The 21267-nt window shown below is 41.0% G+C and overlaps 1 non-coding gene across 1 annotated transcript; it reads left to right on the top strand.

The window, feature by feature from the left end:
* Nucleotides 1–16410: 16410 nt before the first annotated feature.
* On the top strand, nt 16411–16487 carry Trnad-guc (transfer RNA aspartic acid (anticodon GUC)). Its single transcript has one exon. It is a non-coding gene; the product is annotated as a tRNA-Asp (tRNA).
* The last annotated feature ends 4780 nt before the right edge of the window (nt 16488–21267 follow it).

Here is a 21267-nt window from a genome sequence, read left to right as displayed (position 1 = left end):
GCAAGCTGTTCACAGTCGTTACTACATACAAAACAGCATTAACACTGCAGCTACAAGTACACGAAATAATTAAAACGTGGACAATAAAAAATTAAATGTGATAGTTGCAATCTAACAGCCAACTCTCACGATCCTCTGAAAGATATTCCGTCACTGTTTTGAGCTGTGTTTTTACTAAAAAAATATTTTGTCAATTTTCTATTATTCCAGAGGACTGGCCTGTAAGGAAACTGTAAATTAAAATATATAATATGTGTCAGTTCAGATAAACTCAGAGAGAAATATTTCCAAGGGCAAAGGAAACTAATGTGAGACTTTTTTATCATCTTATCACTGTGTTGATACCGTTTTAGTTTGTTATTGACCAGCACGTTAAGGAAATTACACACAGTTTAAAGCCAAATTGGCTGTTAATTGACAGTGACAGTTGGAAAAATGTGAAAAAGGTTTGCTCACTTACTCGAACTATTTCGTAAATCAACATTTTTCGGAATGCAAATCTCACCTTCGGGCTACAATAGCATTGCATAAATATTTAACATAAGTACACACAGATACCGAAGTTTTCGTTTAGAATCCTGGCATGTCCTGTGCCCATCTTTGTTCATATGAAATGACTGTCCTCTTGCCATGTGCTCTGTTATCGCCTTTGCTATGGCTTCTTGGATCTTGTTAAACACTGTTTATACATTTGCAAAGCACACTTAAAACGTGTCATCACGATCGACTCCATTGTGCAAACGTATCTAAAGTGCCCTTTGCTACCTTATAAAGAGTTGTTAACAAGATGCAAGGATACATTGCAACGGAGGTAATAGGACACATCACAAGAAGATAACCATTTCATATGAGGAAAGATCGTCACAGCACAGACCAGGACTATAAAGAGCAACTTTAATATCTAGATGTACTTTTGCTAAATGTTTGTTGTACTGCCATTGTGACGCGAAGGTGATGTCTGCACGTCGAACCATACTACTTTATCGAATAATTCACGCCTATGAACAAAATCTGTGACTGGTGGCCGTCTCTGAAAAACCTATGGTATTGCTTGCTTTGCTATGCGATAGTTCACATCTGTTTCTGTGACTTATAAGTTGTTCGTCTGAAAATTAGTAATATAGTTTTTTGTAAGAAGAAGTGTTGAGCTGTGAACAACGGCAAATCGTTTGTAAGCCTTTTCAACTGTTATCTTGATCACGTCTGATCAGATATAAGAGACCTTCGTTTCAAGATTTAAGATAAGATACTTGGAATGTACTTCGAAACGCAGTTCTAGTTCCATCTAATGGCGACCTTTGGTAACATCTTTGAATTTTGTTCAAGGGTTATCGGATAGCACTGCGACATGTTTACGCAGTTGTATTACCGATAGTACTCTTAGAATGCGTTACATAAATTTTAGTCACGGTATACATTGAGACAGTCAGCTGCTTCGGGCAACAGCGTCTTGATGGGAGATATAAACGCCAACTGACAAGGATTATAATAGCGTTTAGACAGCCAAACATCAGGCAGCGTGTATGACCTTCCAACAAACTGACCTCACTAATACTAAGGCATCTGCAATGCTATCGGTCATTAGTAGTGGGAAACAGATGAATGGTCATCCATCGGGGTGGTTCATCAACGCTTGTGGCGTCTCATGGAGACTAAGCTACGACGAGTTGCAGCTGTCATCAAGAGCTTGCCATACAGTACTCTTAGAATACATTACATAAATTTTAGTCACGATATTCATTGAGACAGGCAGCTGTTTCTGGCAACAGCGATTTGATAGGAGGTGTAACCATTCAGTTGCTCACGAGTGTAAACCAATTACTGCAGGTTTGTATTTTAAAAAATGTTGTGTGTTTTATGGTGCTTCTGTTCGTTTAAGGAAAGCAAAAGACATTATTCTTTATATCGATGGTATCACAGCAGTTTCTATTTCTACAATCAGAACTTAATAACTAAAAATTATTTAAATTAATTGCAACTTAATCTACCAGGGAGTTGTTCTACAGATCTTAATAGCGTGGATATACGTTGCTCAGTGTAAGCTGAGATCGGCAGCTGCAATGAACACAGTGTTGAAATTTATTTCAACTATCGTATCTTACAGAGTACAAGATACTACGGACTATAAGACGCACCTTAATTTCTACGCAATTTTGTTAAATAAAATTTTTACCATTTCTATTATTAGATTGTAAAGCCAAACTATAAAAATTCTTAGTTTATAAAATCGAATTGATCTTTAAAATCCATAAAAGTCATTTTCTACTTTTGGCCATTTTTCTTTCAGTCCTATATTTACACATTTAGTCTTCCTCATTTTTTTCACTTCTTCTCTACCAGACCGTGTAACAGACCTCTTCCTAAAATTTCCACAGTCTATAAGTTGTCCTACTCCTTTGTCCACATGGTGACTTTAGGATCTACCGGAGGTCCAAATTTATAGATAGAGGTCGTTAACAAGTACGACTAGTGTGGTACTTAGCTCTTGCGATGATGGCTGCGTTGCTGTCCTCATAGTATATCTTGGTTTCGTGAAGTCAAGAGGCGATTCCACTGAGAGGTTCCCGCCGTTTTCTTTGTGTTAGGATGAGACTAACTGGTTTGTAGGGAAACGTGGAATTTTTTTTTTTTTTTTAGAGAGCAAGCGTTACTTTAGTTTTAAACATCACTATTTAATTAATTTATTCACATTTAGCACTTCTACACCAATATAAAATGAAACACTGTCTTCCATCACATCTGTATCACCACCTTCCCCACCCAACGCTAGAGATAAAAGACCGGCGACTGCGAACTTCGTCTTCCAAATATCCACACCCTCCCCACATAACCAAAGTTATCTCTTTTAGTTGTTAAACTCGCAGTCGAAGAATATATTTACATAAAATATTACACGTAAAGAAATTACAGACATACATCATTTTACGTTCTGTTATAACCGCCAGTCGCGAATGGTTTTTTTTTTCTGTCGCAGTAGGGCCGAAATGCCGCTCAACTGCTCAGTTTCCACGTTTTCTGCGTATGACATTACTTTCAATTTATAACCCGCATCATATGAATACCTTTTACTTTTTCCATTACGAAACTAGCTATTAACGAAAATATTGTACTGTTACCGATAATACAAATCACTTTCAGTTCAAATTCACTGGCACCGTAGACTGCAGTGACGCATCATAGGCTAGACAGTGTTCAGTGTTTGCGTTGGCGGGGCGGGAGTTGTCCTACTCCTTTGTCCACATGGTGACTTTAGGATCTACCGGAGGTCCAAATTTATAGATAGAGGTCGTTAACAAGTACGACTAGTGTGGTACTTAGCTCTTGCGATGATGGCTGCGTTGCTGTCCTCATAGTATATCTTGGTTTCGTGAAGTCAAGAGGCGATTCCACTGAGAGGTTCCCGCCGTTTTCTTTGTGTTAGGATGAGACTAACTGGTTTGTAGGGAAACGTGGAATTTTTTTTTTTTTTTTTTTAGAGAGCAAGCGTTACTTTAGTTTTAAACATCACTATTTAATTAATTTATTCACATTTAGCACTTCTACACCAATATAAAATGAAACACTGTCTTCCATCACATCTGTATCACCACCTTCCCCACCCAACGCTAGAGATAAAAGACCGGCGACTGCGAACTTCGTCTTCCAAATATCCACACCCTCCCCACATAACCAAAGTTATCTCTTTTAGTTGCTAAACTCGCAGTCGAAGAATATATTTACATAAAATATTACACGTAAAGAAATTACAGACATACATCATTTTACGTTCTGTTATAACCGCCAGTCGCGAATGGTTTTTTTTTCTGTCGCAGTAGGGCCGAAATGCCGCTCAACTGCTCAGTTTCCACGTTTTCTGCGTATGACATTACTTTCAATTTATAACCCGCATCATATGAATACCTTTTACTTTTTCCATTACGAAACTAGCTATTAACGAAAATAATGTACTGTTACCGATAATACAAATCACTTTCAGTTCAAATTCACTGGCACCGTAGACTGCAGTGACGCATCATAGGCTAGACAGTGTTCAGTGTTTGCGTTGGCGGGGCGGGAGAGGGACAGTGCAAACTTGTGAATCCCCACAACTCACGTTCGTCGCATCGGTGCACTGCTGCTGCTAGTTGGATTCAAACTGCCAGTTAGAGATAGGTTTCCTGCGGCATCGAATATATGGCCATTTTTAAGATTGGCGGGAATTTTAAATCAAACACTGGACACTTTTATATTATTAGGTCTACAACTTTGCTTCCGCCGTTTTGCAGTAGATGGCAGTAGTGACAAGTGGGGTTCAGGTGGTTGGTCATAGGTGTAATACAATAAGCTTAGGCATCTGTAAACATAATGCCATAAAAATATTAGTCGATTTGTGATTGCGTCATAAGGTTATTCTCGATTAAGCATGTCAACTTACGTACCCATTTCTCGCCATTTGCGGGAAGTTTTAATTTTCTGCTTTAACGTGAAGAAATCCGCGGCTGTGGCTCTTAAAATGCTGGGCAAGACCAATGGTGAGGGAACTATTAGTGGAACAACGTGCAAAGAATGTTTTCAACGCCTTAAGAACGGTGATTTTGATTTCGAAGACCGGCATGGCGGTGGAAGACAGAACGTTTTCGTAGCTACTGAAACAGACGAAGATAGTCACAGGACATCATTATCGAAAGCAATCGTTGCGTCCGAGCCCAGCACTGAAACGCAAACGGCCACAATAGAGCGATAGACACGTAAAGGTAATATTGCAGCAGGTCAGTGCTCGACCCCACGTAGCAAAACACGTCAAAATATACATGAAAACGCTGAAATTAGAGGTCCTAGCCCTCCCGCCGTATTCTCCATACGTTGCTCTCTCTGACTACCACCTTTTTCGATCAGTGACATACAGTCTGGCTGACTAGCACTTCCGATCATATGAAGGGCTTATTTCAATAGTGGTACAAGTCCATTACCTCCACTTGTCTGTCTATAATGCTTCTGAAATGAATGAGCCAAACAAACAGAAAGAAAGGTTCATCTCTAGCAAGAAGCCATATGCGTGAATATTTCTCGTTTCTCAACAGCAGATTTTTCAGCGCTCATTTAACTTTAGGAGTCTGTATCTCAATATGGTCCGCAGCTCGTGGTCTCGCGGTAGCGTTCTCGCTTCCCGAGCACGGGGTCCCGGTTTCGATTCCCGGTGGGGTCAGGGATTTTCATCTGCCTCTAGATGACTGTGTGTTGTTGTGTTGCCTTCATCATCATCATTACAGTCGGAGGAAGGCAATGGCAAACCACCTCCACTAGAACCTTGCCTAGTACGGCGGTGCGGGTCTCCCGCATCGTTCCCGTACGCTCTGTAATGGAGTATGGAACTTCATCATCATAATCTCAATATGAACAAAAATGGACTTCTACCACTATTGAAATAAGCCCTTCACACGAAAAAGTGCAAAATTGAATCGATTCATGGATCCCCACAAAAGACGCCCAGTTCTCCCGCCACGGGATTCGTACGCTATCCGAAATATGGGAGAATGCTGCGTCCAGCGATCGGAAATACTGTGAATCATAATTTTTTTGTAAGTTTTTCTCAATAAAACCCCGAATTTCGAGATAAACGGTGGAAGCAAAGTTGTAGACCCAGTAATTTCGAGTATAAGACGCACCTGATTTTGGGAACCATTTTTCTAAGAAAAACCTGCGTCTTATAGTCTGTAAAATATGGTATTGGTGAAGAATCGTCCATAGCTGTCTGTATAGCATAACGTGCAGTGCGCTAGTTTGTGGGACAGCCCCAACGTTAGCCAAACCCAAATGAACGACCATGGTTAGTACACAGGCCAGCGGGAGCGTGCTTTTTAGATTGTCTCCAACGTTCGTTAAGGAAAATGCTGGGCTAGACCCACTCTCCTACTCAGATAACACGTTCCACGGACAGTTAAAATGCGACCACACGCAGTATAAAGTTCACACAAATTTGCAGGCAGGAAGAGACTCGAGTTCCCATCCTTGAGCAACAGACGATTACGACGACAGGATGGGCACCCGGCCACATAGTTAAACACACTACTGGCCATTAAAATTGCTACACCAAGAAGAAATACAGATGATAAACGGGTATTCATTGGACAAATATATTACACTACAACTGACATGTGATTACGTTTTCACGCAATTTGGGTGCATAGATCCTGAGAAATCAGTACCCAGAGTAACCACCGCTGGCCGTAATAACGGCCTTGATACGCCTGGGCATTGAGTCAAACAGACCTCGGATGGCGTGTACAAGTACAGCTGCCCATGCAGCTTCAACACGATACCACAGTTCATCAAGAGTGGCATATTATGACGAGCCAGTTGCTCGGCCACCATTGACCAGACGTTTTCAGTTGGTGAGAGATCTGGAGAATGTGCTGGCCAGGGCAGCAGTCGAACATTTTCTGTATCCAGAAAGGCCCGTACAGGACCTGCAACATGCGGTCGTGCATTATCCTGCTGAAAGGTAGGGTTTCGAATGGGGTCGTTGAAGGGTAGATCCACGGGTCGTGACACATCTGAAATCTAACGTCCAAAGTGCCGTCAATGCGAACAAGAGGTGACCGAGACGTGTAACCAATGACACCCTATACCATCACCCCGGGTGATACGCCAGCATGGCGATGACGAATAAACGCTTCTAATGTGTGTTCACCACGATGTCGCCAAACACGGATGCGACTATCATGATGCTGTAAACAGAACCTGGATTCATCTGAAAAACTGACGTTTTGCCATTCGTGCACCCAGGTTCGTCGTTGAGTACACCATCGCAAGCGCTCCTGTTTGTGACCCAACGTCAGGGGTAACCGCAGCCACAGTCTCCGAGCTGATAGTCCATGCTGCTGCAAACGTCCCCATCTGTTGACTCAGGGATCGAGACGTTGAAAGGTGGCTACACTGAGCCACTGCGCCAGAGATTGCGCCAAAGAGTATTATTAAGCCGCCTCCAGAGTGCTTGTCGAGAGCTCGTCGTAGTCAGTGCCTGTCGAGGTCTCGTGGTAGTCTGTGTTGAAATGTTGTAGCAGAGAGTGTTTGTTGAGATGTGCTATTAGGCAGTGCTTGCTGAGATGTGATATTGGAGAGTTCTGGTTGAGATATAATGTAAGAATTAGAATGATTTTCATCAATATAAATGAGGTAATTAACTCAGTTTGTTTTTATTTTAGTGTCCTAAATAATGCGTCATTACAGGTTCAGTCAACAAAGCATCTGGCGTGTGTTCTTGTATTAGAGTGTAATTCTACTTTCCTTGAGCAATTATGGTATTTCTAATTTTCTTTTATCACGTCAGTATAATTGGTATAATTATAAATTCTTGTCTTGTTGAAGAAGAACCGTGCCAGATGTGTACGTTGAGTCACACTCCCACACACAGAACAATTACATTTGTGCTGGGTTTTGTAGGTTTTATAGTTGCTGGGGACTTAATTAATTAATTGTGTTAACGAAAAATTTCATTTCATTCTTGTTGTTGTTCTTTGCAGTCAGATAGCGTAATAATACTAGTCAGGGCCAACCGTTTACGATACACAGCGTAATCGGACATAACAGCTACAAAAAACTAAAAGTATTTTTAATAATATTTAATTAAGCCCCCATGCACGTGGCGACCGCTGCTTAGGATCGTCCCTTGGAATTCTTCTGATTGTAAAAATGGTAGACCGTAGTATTGTTGTAGTAATTTGTAGTTTAGTAATTGTAGTCTGTATTGCATGTGTAGATTTGGTAATTGTCATTTTTCTAATGGTATTTTTCAAAATTTAAATTGTTGTCTTGTCTACGGGTTTGACAATTTAGTGCAATTATTTCGATTGTTCGATTAATCGTGTTTGAGGGAAACTTTTCATGTAAATGGTATTGTTGGAGATAAGGAGGCATTGTGTGTAATTTTCGTACAGTGACGAATTTTTTTTATGTTTTGTAAATGATTACGCGATCGATGAAGAAGGCAAAAATGATGGATAGTGAGAATGACGAAATTGTTAACATGGCGAACTCGCCAACAGAGGAAAACAGTGTGATGAATAATGAAGTGGAAAACAATGTAATAAGTCGGGAAAATAGTCCGGAACCTTTTCAAAATTTTTCTCAATCAGAAAATTCACAGAATACGAGATCAACGATAGAAGATTCTGAAATAGTATCGAACACAGATAGCCTTATGGCTATGCAGAAGGAAGTTAGTTTTGCGGGAAATGTTAGGGGCGAAAAGAGTTTCGAACCGGCTAACATGGAGCAGTTGATGGATGCTATATTAAATTTGGGATCTCGGTTAGACTTACAAATGGGAACAATGGAGCAGTTACGATCTGAATTAAAAACAGATAGGGGAACAATGGAGCAGTTTCGATCTGAATTTAAAACAGAGATTGGAACAATTAAAACAGAGATGGGAACTTTGGGATCTGAATTAAAAACAGTGGCAACACGTTTAGAAACAGAGATGGAAACAATGGAAACACGGTTAGACTCACGAATAGGGACATGCTTCAAAAACATGAAAGATGAATTAAAGAAATAAATCAGAGAAGAAGTACAACCGATTTTGAATTCTCACAATAATGGATTAATTGCAGTAGAGATTAGACAAAGGGAACAGGATAGAGAACAGGAAGAAAGAGATCGCGTGATAGTACAGAAATTTTCAGAGTTAAATTTACAACGTGCAAACGATAAGAAAGAAATATTTGAGAGAATCGAGGAATCGTACAAATGACAGATTAAGTAACCTAACACAACAGTATGAACAGTTAACTACTAAATGTGTTAATACTGAAACCCGAGTCGCGACACTTACGGAAGACGTAAATAAACAGAAAGAACAAATAGGTGATTTATCGGAAAGAGTTGAGGAGATTTCAGATAAATTGACAAGTCTTAGTTTAAATGGGGACAGAGATTCAGATGATACAGCACCATTGCCATTTGCAGAAACCGAAGAGTACCAGAACATAAATAAGCATGTTGAAAATCAGGGAAAATTTAATGAACGCGTTAAAAGAGAAGTTGAGGCATTACGAAAGCAAGTTAAACAGATCGAAGGCGAAATTGTAGGAAAAGACAGCAAAAGAAATTTGGAATCACAGATAGCAGAGGGGTTTGAAGAAAATAATTTGTTTCATTTACGGGATGCAACAAGAGAGCGCCAGGCGCGCGAACTTTACAATAATCGTCATTGGGACTGGGACAGACGCGGTAGGTCTTTGTCGCCACGAGGCGAAAATTTTGACTATAAACACTTTTTGACTGTTCGAAAATTTAAGATCTTCCGCAAATCTAAGAATGACATGCATCCATGTTCATGGCTAGATCAATTTACGTACGCACGTCCACCAGATGTGCCACAAAGTCACAAACTGGAAATTATGTGCGGCTATTAAAGTCCTCAGGGGATTCACTACTCTAAGTGAATATGTGCCGTAGCGAGCATAGGGCCCCGAGCTTAGTGGTGCTATTTCTCTTTTAGTTTTCTGCACCGCTGCCTACTCTTTTACTATTCTTCGCATCTGTCAAAACAACTCTTCGACTATCAATCTATCTAGTGAGTAAGTAAATAATAACCTGATATGACTAATTGTACCTAAAAGTGATTTCGTAAATTACCATTTGGACTTATTGTATCTTCATCAGCATTCATTCGTAGTTTAAATGAAATTTTACCTGTTTATCTTCGTGACAACATTACTTCATATGTTGACGATATTCTTATTGCTAAACGTTCTTGGGGTGAGCATAACAAAATTTTGGATTCATTATTACGTATTTTTGCAAATGTTGGCATTACAGTGAACTTGGAAAAATCTGAATTTTGTCGTTCTCAGGTGAAATTTCTCGGTCATATTATTTCTACAGAAGGTATTCTTCCTGATCCAGAGAAACTAGACGCTATTCGTAATTATGCTGTTCCTACTACAAAACGTGATGTTCGTAGTTTTCTTGGTGTCTGTAATTTTCTTAGACGCTTTGTTAGATTGGACAATTTGGCCACACCTCGTTTTTGCGAACTATCTGGAAAGTTCTTTTTAAATGAAAATCGGTCGACAGCTCTGTTTGGTTAGTTTGTATTCCTGATGAGTGGGTTAATAAGCTGATTTGGTATACGCATTTCAGTTATGCGCACTTTGGTCCCAGAAAATGCTTTCATAAATTACGAGAAAATTGCTACTTCAGTAATATGGAAAAACGTATTCGATCTGTTCTGGCCAAATGCAAATTATGTCAAAAGGCTAAGCCGCTAACAGTTTCTCACAGAGCACCGTTGTTTCCTATCATTCCAGCGAAATTAAAGGAGATGGCTGCAGTCGATTTGTTCGGTCCAGTGGTTCGTTCTACTAATGGTTTTGCGTACATTTTCGTAGCAGTGGAGTTGACGTCAAAATATGTGTGTTTTACACCTTTACGCAAAGCAACAGCTCGTTCAGTATCTAACGCTTTTATCAAACATTTTCTTAAAGAAGTTGGTCATGTTGATAAGGTTATATCAGATAATGGATCACAGTTTCGTTCTAAAATTTGGCTTCGTATTCTACAGCGTCGTAAAATTAAACCAATCTTCATTTCACTTTTTCACCCTCAATCTAACGCTTCAGAGAGATGGATGAAGGAAATCAATAAATTGTGTCGTCTTTATTGTCATCAGAATCACAGAACTTGGGATCAGTATCTTCATATTTTTCAAAACATTCTGAATGAACTCCCTAATGATTCAACTTCTTTACCGCATTTACTGATATTAAAAAACAAAGCACCAACAAATCGCATTTCTGAAATAGTTCCTTTTGCGCCTTCACGGAAATTGCGGCATTCTGAAGTTGTCAACCTGGCTCTACGAAATATTGCATCTGCGGCTGCTAGAAGAGAGAAATCAGCTAAGCGTCCTGGTCGTTTAAAAAATTTGTCAGTTGGTCAAAAAGTGTTAATTAAGTCTCACCGTTTGTCTCACAAAGGAAAAGGCTTGTGTCGCAAATTTTTTCTGCTTTATAACGGTCCATATAGAATTCGTAAAATTGTTCATGATAACACTGTCGAAGTAGAAACTCTTAAATCACGACGCTCTAAGGGAATACATCATATATCTAACGTTAAAATTTTTGTGGAATGACATACTTTTGAGAAACCAACAGCTAGATGTAAACATGCGGAGAGTACAAGGATACCGCGCTCTGTTTTGGCGGCGGCACATTCTCAAAGCAACAGTCAAGTCTGCGCGCAGCACAAGGCAGTCGTTGACCGCGAACAATTGCTTCCTACGTCACGCGTACCTACAGCTGATCGAGCGCTCAGTGCGAATGCACTGACAGCCGTAAACAAATACACAGTTTAATTTCTCCGACTAAATTCAGTATAAAGCTATAGTGACTTGATGAATTATGTTATTAACATTCAGTATTTTCCAGGATACGGTTGTATAAAATATTTAAGAACTTCAGGTAAATTCTGTGTGTCTCCGACGTTAAGAGGACTTGCTATCGAGAAATTTTCAGGAAGAATGTAATTTCGAAGAAGAAACTAATAAACTAAAAAGGGTAACTATTAATTGAGTTTATTTTTCAGGTAACATATTTCCACTTAGGTACGTACTTTAGACGTAATTTGCTGCTCGCGATTGCGTGATTCATACTTTGTGCTAAATTTCATGTTCTATGAATTTACTTGTGAAGCGACGTGCTTGCGTACGTTAACTGATTTTGACAATGATTATTAATGAACTGCGTTGTAACTTGTGTATATTATGCATCGCTTGGCTGCACTGCTTTTTCACTGATGTCATATTTTTTTTATTATGTGCATGCTGTGCTTATTTATTTAAATTATAATTGTAACCTGATTTATTGTGCTGATGTGGTTAGGTATGCAAGTTATACTTTGTGATTTATCTGCTTGCGCCTTCATGTTTACTTATTAAGATGACATATGAACATTTATTTGCTTATGCTGATATGATGCTAATGACATGTTTACTGCTTTGCGTATGGATTGCATATTTATACATATCTGTTGTTGTCATAACTACTCTTTAATTTGGTGTATAGAAATGCTGATGTACAGTGTACGAATATAGAGTTTAGGTTACACTATGGTATAGGTTACAGATTGTTCGCTTGGCAGAGCCTCGTTGTAAGGATTGTGCTGCATCCACTTTTTGACATTCTGTTCTCTACTGGTATATTTACTCGCTATTGCTTGTTTTTTTTCTTACGCTCAGTGCCTTATATTTTTAAGATAAGAAAATGAACTGCTATAATTCGACGAACGACATTAGTTCAAGAAACTTCATAGAAGTCACATGAGCTGGAGGTTTTATGGAAGCTGTATAACTTTATGCTAATAGGAAGGAGGCTAACGACATGACATACCATTACTAGGTTTAGACCATTAACAGTTATTACACTGCATTTTTCGTGAGCAATTGAAATAGGAAGTGACACTTGATACAAGAAATACTCCACATTTTTGCTTCTGCCATAATTCTTGAAGTGGTGTACACACTGTGAAATATTATGATTATTCACACTCCGTAATCGTACTTAACTACTGAGAGTTATTCGAGCTAAGTCTGTTAGAGGTCATGCATACATTTCTTTGTTTATAATTCATAATGAGTAGAAGATTTGGCTCAGATGGATTACACAGAGGTTGTGTGTTGACAATGTGTCTTCGGATTGTATGGGATGATGAGGTTTGCATTAGGATTTTATCTGTACTTGTTCGAGGAGACTGACTAGAGGAAAGAGTTGTTATGGAAGTGAAATGATATTGGTAATAAGGTTTATATGTATCGACGCATTGAAGAGGTATTATTGAGATTGTGTGAAGTTGATGATTATTGGAGTTTTGGTGGATAAGAGGTAAAGTAAGTGAGGAGCATATATTGGCAATAAGGTTTATATGTATCGACGTATTGAAGAGGTATTATTGAGGTATTATTGAGATTGTGTGAAGTTGATGATTATTGGAGTTTTGGTGGATAAGAGGTAAAGTAAGTGAGGTGCATATTTTTTTTTTGTTGGTCTTATGGAACAAGGAGGATGAAGATAGCAGACTAGAACACTAAAGTAGAAGGAAGATAGTCTATACACACTTTGTTAAATCACTAAGCAGTATATACTTTTTTTTGAAGGGAGGAAGTATTTGCATATCTTGGCTCACTGACAGTTGTTCAACAACAGTACATTTGATCTGGCTTGGCAAACATTGGTCTTGACATGATGACTATGACGTTGACTTAACTATTATTGACTGTTATACATTGCTGCCACTACTACTTGATACACATGATAAACATTAAATTTTGACAGAATTACATTTACACAGTTAACACTATTCAATTACACAGTAGTACTTAATGTGGATGAAAGATGAATGAGTGTGTTTTGTGTGTTTTCCTTTCCTAACCCTACCCACCTATCTCCTAAATATTATTTTATTTGTTTGTTGTGGTTTGCACTGACAACCATAAATATTATAGGTTTACTGATATTTGAGTATTTGTAATAGTTAATATGAAAATTATCTGACATCATTTGTGTGTTTGTTATGATTTGTATGTTTAGTGTAAAAGCATTTGTATGTGCATTCAAACTATTGTTCATGCCTGAACTGTCTGATTAGTGATGGTAAATATTATGAACTGTTCCCTGCACTTTTCAACATGATGTGTGACACTTAGAAATGTTTAATTTCTGCTGATGAACTGTGTGATCAGTGATAGTGAACATTATGGACTGTTACTTGTACTTTTCTACATGATTGGTGACACTTAGGAATGATTAATTTCTGCTGATGAACAGTGTGATTAGTGATAGTGAATATCATGGACCGCTCTCTGGACCTGCTCATCATTGCTAGGTGCAACTGATGGACTACTTGTATGGAAATGAAGTCACTTGTTGGTGTCTGCACCTGCTCAACATTACTGGGTGCACAGATGAAGCTACTTCTATGGAAATGAAGTCATTTGTTGGTGTCTGCACCTGCTCAACATTACTGGGTGCACAGATGGAACTGCTTCTACTGAAATGAAGTCACTTGTTGCTGTCTGCACCTACTCAACATTGCTGGGTGCCACTGTTAGAACTGTTTCTACTGAAATGATGTTACTTCTTGCTGCCTGCACCTGCTCAACATTGCTGGGTGCAACTGATGGACTGCTTCTACTGAAATGATGTCACTTGTTGGTGTCTGCACCTGCTCAACATTGCTGGGTGCAACTGATGGACTGCTTCTACTGAAATGATGTCACTTGTTGGTGTCTGCACCTGCTCAACATTGCTGGGTGCAACTGATGGACTGCTTCTACTGAAATGATGTCACTTGTTGGTGTCTGCACCTGGTCTCAACATTGCTGGGTGCAACTGATGGACTGCTTCTGCTGAAATGATGTCACTTGTTGGTGTTTGCACCTGTTGACCATTGCTGGGCTGGAATTATCAACTATTTGTTTTTTTTGAATAATTAAAAGTATTTTATGTGAACATTTGTATAAACTGATTTTTTATGTATTGTGTAAACTATTATGTAAAGCCACATGTATGAAAAGAATTTGTATTGCCTACTGTATTTTATATATTAGGTTATTGAAAGGTCAGTGCAAAGCCAAAATTTTAACTAATTATGTGATATTTAGGTATTAATATTATCTTTTATTTTTGTCTGTATTTTTCTGGACGAATTTGGTGGTATTTTCACCACCAATGCTGGCAAAAATACCATCAAATTCTGGCCTGTGGAGGAGGGGCATATGAAAGGTGGCTACACTGAGCCACTGCGCCAGAGATTGCGCCAAAGAGTATTATTAAGCCGCCTCCAGAGTGCTTGTCGAGAGCTCGTCGTAGTCAGTGCCTGTCGAGGTCTCGTGGTAGTCTGTGTTGAAATGTTGTAGCAGAGAGTGTTTGTTGAGATGTGCTATTAGGCAGTGCTTGCTGAGATGTGATATTGGAGAGTTCTGGTTGAGATATAATGTAAGAATTAGAATGATTTTCATCAATATAAATGAGGTAATTAACTCAGTTTGTTTTTATTTTAGTGTCCTAAATAATGCGTCATTACAGGTTCAGTCAACAAAGCATCTGGCGTGTGTTCTTGTATTAGAGTGTAATTCTACTTTCCTTGAGCAATTATGGTATTTCTTATTTTCTTTTATCACGTCAGTATAATTGGTATAATTATAAATTCTTGTCTTGTTGAAGAAGAACCGTGCCAGATGTGTACGTTGAGTCACACTACCACACACAGAACAATTACATTTGTGCTTGGGTTTTGTAGGTTTTATAGTTGCTGGGGACTTAATTAATTAATTGTGTTAACGAAAAATTTCATTTCATTCTTGTTGTTGTTCTTTGCAGTCAGATAGCGTAATAATACTAGTCAGGGCCAACCGTTTACGAGACACAGCGTAATCGGACATAACAGCTACGAAAAACTAAAAGTATTTTCAATAATATTTAATTAAGCCCCCATGCAACGTGGCTGCACGATCCGTAACAGCCATGCGGATAAGATGCCTGTCATCTCGACCGCTAGTGATACGAGGCCGTTGGGATCCAGCACGGCGTCCCGTATTACCCTCCTGAACCCACCGATTCCATATTCTGCTAACAGTCATTGGATTTCGACCATCGCGAGCAGCAATGTCGCGATACGATAAACCGCAATCGCGATAGGCTACAATCCGACCTTTATCAAAGCCGGAAACGTGATGGTACGCATTTCTCCTTACACGAGGCGTCACAACAACGTTTCACCAGGCAACGCCGGTCAACTGCTGTTTGTGTATGAGAAATCGGTTGGAAACTTTCCTCATGTAAGCACGTTCTAGGTGTCACCAACGGCGCCAACCTTGTGTGAATCCTCTGAAAAGCTAATCATTTGCGTATCACAGCATCTTCTACCTGTCGGTTAAATTTCGCGTCTGTAGCGCGTCATCTTCGTGGTGTAGCAATTTTAATGGCCAGTAATGTATAAACACCTGCCCAGATAATTGCGTGTGTTAAAGCGCCCGCTTCCGGGGTGGGGAAGTACGCCGGTCCCATTTAGAATAGGTTTGGTGGAATAACGATGAGGGCCATATAACTGGACAGCCTCGATGTGATTTGCACTATGGGACTCAACATCTGAGGTCATCAGTCACCTAGACTTAGAATTACTTAAAACTAACTAACAACATCGCACATATCCATACCCGAGGCAGGATTCGAAGCTGCGATCGCAGCAGCAGCGCGGTGCCGGACTGAAGCGCCTAGAACCGCTCGGCTACAACGGCCGGCTGTGTTTTAGGAATTCCCCACATCCCCCTAGGTGAATAACAGGCTGGTACCCACATCTTGGTTCAGATATACGCTACGCAAACACTTAGAAAGCTTTATCACACTTGCGCAGGGTATTTACTGTCCGCCCCCGGTAGCTGAATGGTCAGAGTGACGGATTGTCAATCCTTTGGGCCCGGGTTCGATTCCCGGCTGGGTCTGGGAATTTTCTCCGCCCAGGGACTGAGTGTTGTTATGTCCTCATCATCATCCTATCATCGTCATCGACTGCAGGTCGCCGAACGGCGTCAAATTGAAAGACCGCCACCCGGCGAACGGCCTGCCCGACCGGGGTCCTGGCCATACAATTAAATAAATAAGTAAATAAATAAAAGGGAATTTACTCTAGACGCAGACAGATGGACATGCTCTCGTGAAACGATTAGGAGACTGATGGCCTTACGTCAGTGTTGACCAAGAATTCGGATCACGGGCAGTGTCCTGGCATGAGTGCAGTCGTTTTCCGACTGAATGCTCGTTCTTCCCCCCCCCCCCCCCCCCTCGCCGTCACGGAATGCTGTCTGAGGAGGGGAAAGAGGGTTCAACCGCGAACGCACTACATTTGAATGGAAATGCATTTGCTCTGCATGCGACTTGGATTTATATTTCACAGTTCTCAACAACATAAATCATACCAAAAAAAAATTTCAGTATTATTTCGTTATTATGGAGGCGTTTGTTTTTTCCGCGCGCTGTTCGAGATTGGAATAATGGAGAATGAACCGTTTACCAGGCACTTAAGCGTATCCGTGTAGATGTGTAGACGTCATAATGGAGATTTTGAATCTCTACCCGAGTAAAGAAATGCAAATGCCCGGGACATTTACAGCGTAACAGGGTTTGTCTTTAAAACTGGAATTACTTTCCAGATCAGTCACTTACGTCAGCATATGCACATTACAGTTTTCAACTGAGGCGGCAAACCATCTCGAAAACAACTTGAAAACGGATGTAAGATTTGCAGCGTCCTCAAAACATTTAGGAAGCTATGATATTTCTGTGCCTTTGTTATTCTAAATTACGATTCAAACGTCCTTTTTGGACATGCGTGCCCAAAGGAACTTTGAATCGCAACTTAGAATAACAAAGGCACAGAAATATCGTATTTACCCGCCGACACCGGGTAAGCGACTGTCAAGTAAAATGCCTCACCTCTACAGGAATATGCATTATGGATATACAAGTATAGGTTCCAGGCGCATATGGAAGTTTGAGTGTGGCCGGGAGTAGTGCACGGCTAGCCGAACGGTAGTGGGACCGCTCGCGAAAGCGGGAAATCAAGACTCTAGAGTCCCAGTTCGCCACAAAATTTCATTGTCATCATTCTGTTCTACATTTGATGGACGCTGACATTCGCAATTACGAATATGTTTAACGTTCAGGAAAGTATCCTTGTAATTCTCACAAGGCCACTATGAATTCTTCACAACTCACGTTTTCCTTAACGTCAGTACGATTAGGGAACTCGACTGTGTGTGTCAAAATTTGTCCGTTCTACAATGCGATTTTCTTTCTAAATACATCCCCATCAAACCAGAAATAGCTTATTTCTCACCTTGCAGTGTCTTACTGTGGGCAGTCTGCAGTCGAGTCCACTTAAAACATCACATGTGCGATCCATTCCGGATGTTATAATTTCCGTTCCTGCACTCCATTTTCCTTCATAAATTCAACAATAACAGGTTTTGAATCCAAAAATCGTTCCAGGCATGTCTCTTGACTTTGCAGCAATATACAGGGTGGTCCACTGATAGTGAGTGGGTCAAATATCTTACGAAATAAGCATCAAACGAAAAAACTACAAAGAACGAAAGTCGTCTAGCTTGAAGGGGGAAACCATATGGCGCTATGGTTGACCCGCTAGATGGCGCTGCCATAGGTCAAACGGATACAACTGCGATTTGTTAAATAGGAACCCCCATTTTTAATACATATTCGTGTAGTACGTAAATAAATATGAATGTTTTAGTTAGGCCACTTTTTTCGCTTTGTGATAGATGGCGCTGTAATAGTCACAAACGTGTAAGTACGTGGTATCACGTAACATTCCGCCAGTGCGAACGGTATTTGCTTCGTGATACATTACTCGTGTTAAAATGGACCGTTTACCAATTGCGCAAAAGGTCGATATCGTGTTGATGTATGGCTATTGTGATCAAAATGCCCAACAAGCGTGTGCTATGTATGCTGCTCGATATCCTGGACGATATCATCCAAGTGTCCGGACCGTTGGCCGGATAGTTACGTTATTTAAGGAAACAGGAAGTGTTCAGCCACATGTGAAACGTCAACAACGACCTGCAACAAATGATGATACCCAAGTAGGTGTTTTAGCTGCTGTTTTGGCTAATTCGCACATCAGTAGCAGACAAATTGCGCGAGAATCGGGAATCTCAAAAACGTCGGTGTTGAGAATGCTACATCAACATAGATTGCACTCGTACCATATTTCTATGCATCAGGAATTGCATGGCGACGACTTTGAACGTCATGTACGGTTCTGCCACTGGGCACAAGAGAAATTACGGGACGATGACAGATTTTTGTACGCGTTTTATTTAGCGACGAAGCGTCATTCACCAACAGCTGTAACGTAAACCGGCATAATATGCACTGTTGGGCAATGGAAAATCCACGATGGCTGCGACAAGTGGAACATCAGCGACCTTGGCGGCATTATGGGAGGAAGGATAACTGGCCCCCATTTTATCGATGGCAATCTAAATGGTGCAATGTATGGTATTTCCTACGTAATGTTCTACCGATGTCACCACAAGATGCGTGACAGAATGGCGATGTACTTCCAACATGATGGATGTCCGACACATAGCTCGGGTGCGGTTGAAGCGGTATTGAATAGCGTATTTCATGACAGATGGATTGGTCGTCGAATCACCATACCATAGCCCGCACGTTCACTGGATCTGACGTCCCCAGATTTCTTTCTGTAGGGAAAGTTGAAGGATATTTGCTATCGTGATCCACCGACAACGCCTGACAACATGCGTCAGCACATTGTCAATGCATGTGCGAACATTACGGAAGGCTAACTACTCGCTGTTGAGAAGAATGCCGTTACACGTATTGCTAAATGCATTGAGGTTGACGGACATCATTTTGAGCATTTATTGTATTAATGTGATATTTGCAGGTAATCACACTGTAACAGCATGGGTTCTCAGAAATGATAAGTTCACAAAGGTACATGTATCACATTGGAACAACCGAAATAAAATGTTCAAACGTACCTACGTTCTGTAATTTAATTTAAAAAACCTACCTGTTATCAACTGCTCGTCTAAAATTGTGAGCCATATGTTTGTGACTATTACAGCGCCGTCTATCACAAAGCGAAAAAAGTGCTGCAACTAAAACATTGATATTTATTTACGTACTACATGACTATGTAATAAAAAATGAGGGTTCTTATTTTAAAAAACGCAATTGATATCCGTTTGACCTATGGCAGCGCCTTATAGCGGGCTAACCATAGCGCCATCTGGTTTCCCCCTTCAAGCTAGACAAGTTACGTGCTTTGTAGTTTTTTCGTTTGAGGCTTATTTCGTGAGATATTTGGCCCAGTCACGATCAATGGACCACCCTGTATAAAGTCTCTGTATTCTTCGTTCAGTTCCATAGAAAACTGTGTAAGGTGGCAGATTAAATGAAGGTCAGATCGGCACCTTACATGAGAGCTTTATGCATCGCAATGAGAAGGTGAATTCGGCGGTTGTGAGCAAATTTGCCAATCAGTACGTAATGCAAAATGGGATGACAGTCAATCGACGGTAATTAACACACCATTCCTATATAATGCATGTCTTTGAGCGTGATGTGGAACAAGCAGCGCGAGGCGATTGAGTTTGAAAGCCAGAGGGACAAGGGGAGACGCGAAGGCGCGCCACAGGGGTTACCACAGAAACCACTTAAATGGGTGGCAGGCGTAAAGTCAACAACCCAATTAGGTGACTCAGGTGGGAGAAACGCATGTAGTAGCACATCTGCAGAGAGACAGAGAAAGATCTTTAGAAAGTTGCGTTTCGGAATTCCACAGGGATATGAACCAAACCAGTGATGCATTTCGATCACATATCCAACGAGTGCGATACACGTGAAGGTCAGTGTACTTTAGACGCCTAGAACGGGCACAAAACGTCCGATTGGCAGAAACGAACTAGGAAGGAGAAAAATACTGAAGTTTCGACACAGTTTAATACACTCCTGGAAATGGAAAAAAGAACACATTGACACCGGTGTGTCAGACCCACCATACTTGCTCCAGACACTGCGAGAGGGCTGTACAAGCAATGATCACACGCACGGCACAGCGGACACACCAGGAACCGCGGTGTTGGCCGTCGAATGGCGCTAGCTGCGCAGCATATGTGCACCGCCGCCGTCAGTGTCAGCCAGTTTGCCGTGGCATACGGAGCTCCATCGCAGTCTTTAACACTGGTAGCATGCCGCGACAGCGTGGACGTGAACCGTATGTGCAGTAGACGGACTTTGAGCGAGGGCGTATAGTGGGCATGCGGGAGGCCGGGTGGACGTACCGCCGAATTGCTCAACACGTGGGGCGTGAGGTCTCCACAGTACATCGATATTGTCGCCAGTGGTCGGCGGAAGGTGCACGTGCCCGTCGACCTGGGACCGGACCGCAGCGACGCACGGATGCACGCCAAGACCGTAGGATCCTACGCAGTGCCGTAGGGGACCGCACCGCCACTGCCCAGCAAATTAGGGACACTGTTGCTCCTGGGGTATCGGCGAGGACCATTCGCAACCGTCTCCATGAAGCTGGGCTACGTTCCCACACACCGTTAGGCCGTCTTCCGCTCACGCCCCAACATCGTGCAGCCCGCCTCCAGTGGTGTCGCGACAGGCGTGAATGGAGGGACGAATGGAGACGTGTCGTCTTCAGCGATGAGAGTCGCTTCTGCCTTGG

The sequence above is a fragment of the Schistocerca serialis genome, chromosome 2 (genome assembly GCF_023864345.2).
Source record: "Schistocerca serialis cubense isolate TAMUIC-IGC-003099 chromosome 2, iqSchSeri2.2, whole genome shotgun sequence".
Taxonomy (NCBI): Eukaryota; Metazoa; Arthropoda; class Insecta; order Orthoptera; family Acrididae; genus Schistocerca; species Schistocerca serialis.
The sequence above is the reverse complement of the archived record's forward strand: the minus strand, read 5'-3'. Positions and strand labels throughout refer to the sequence as shown.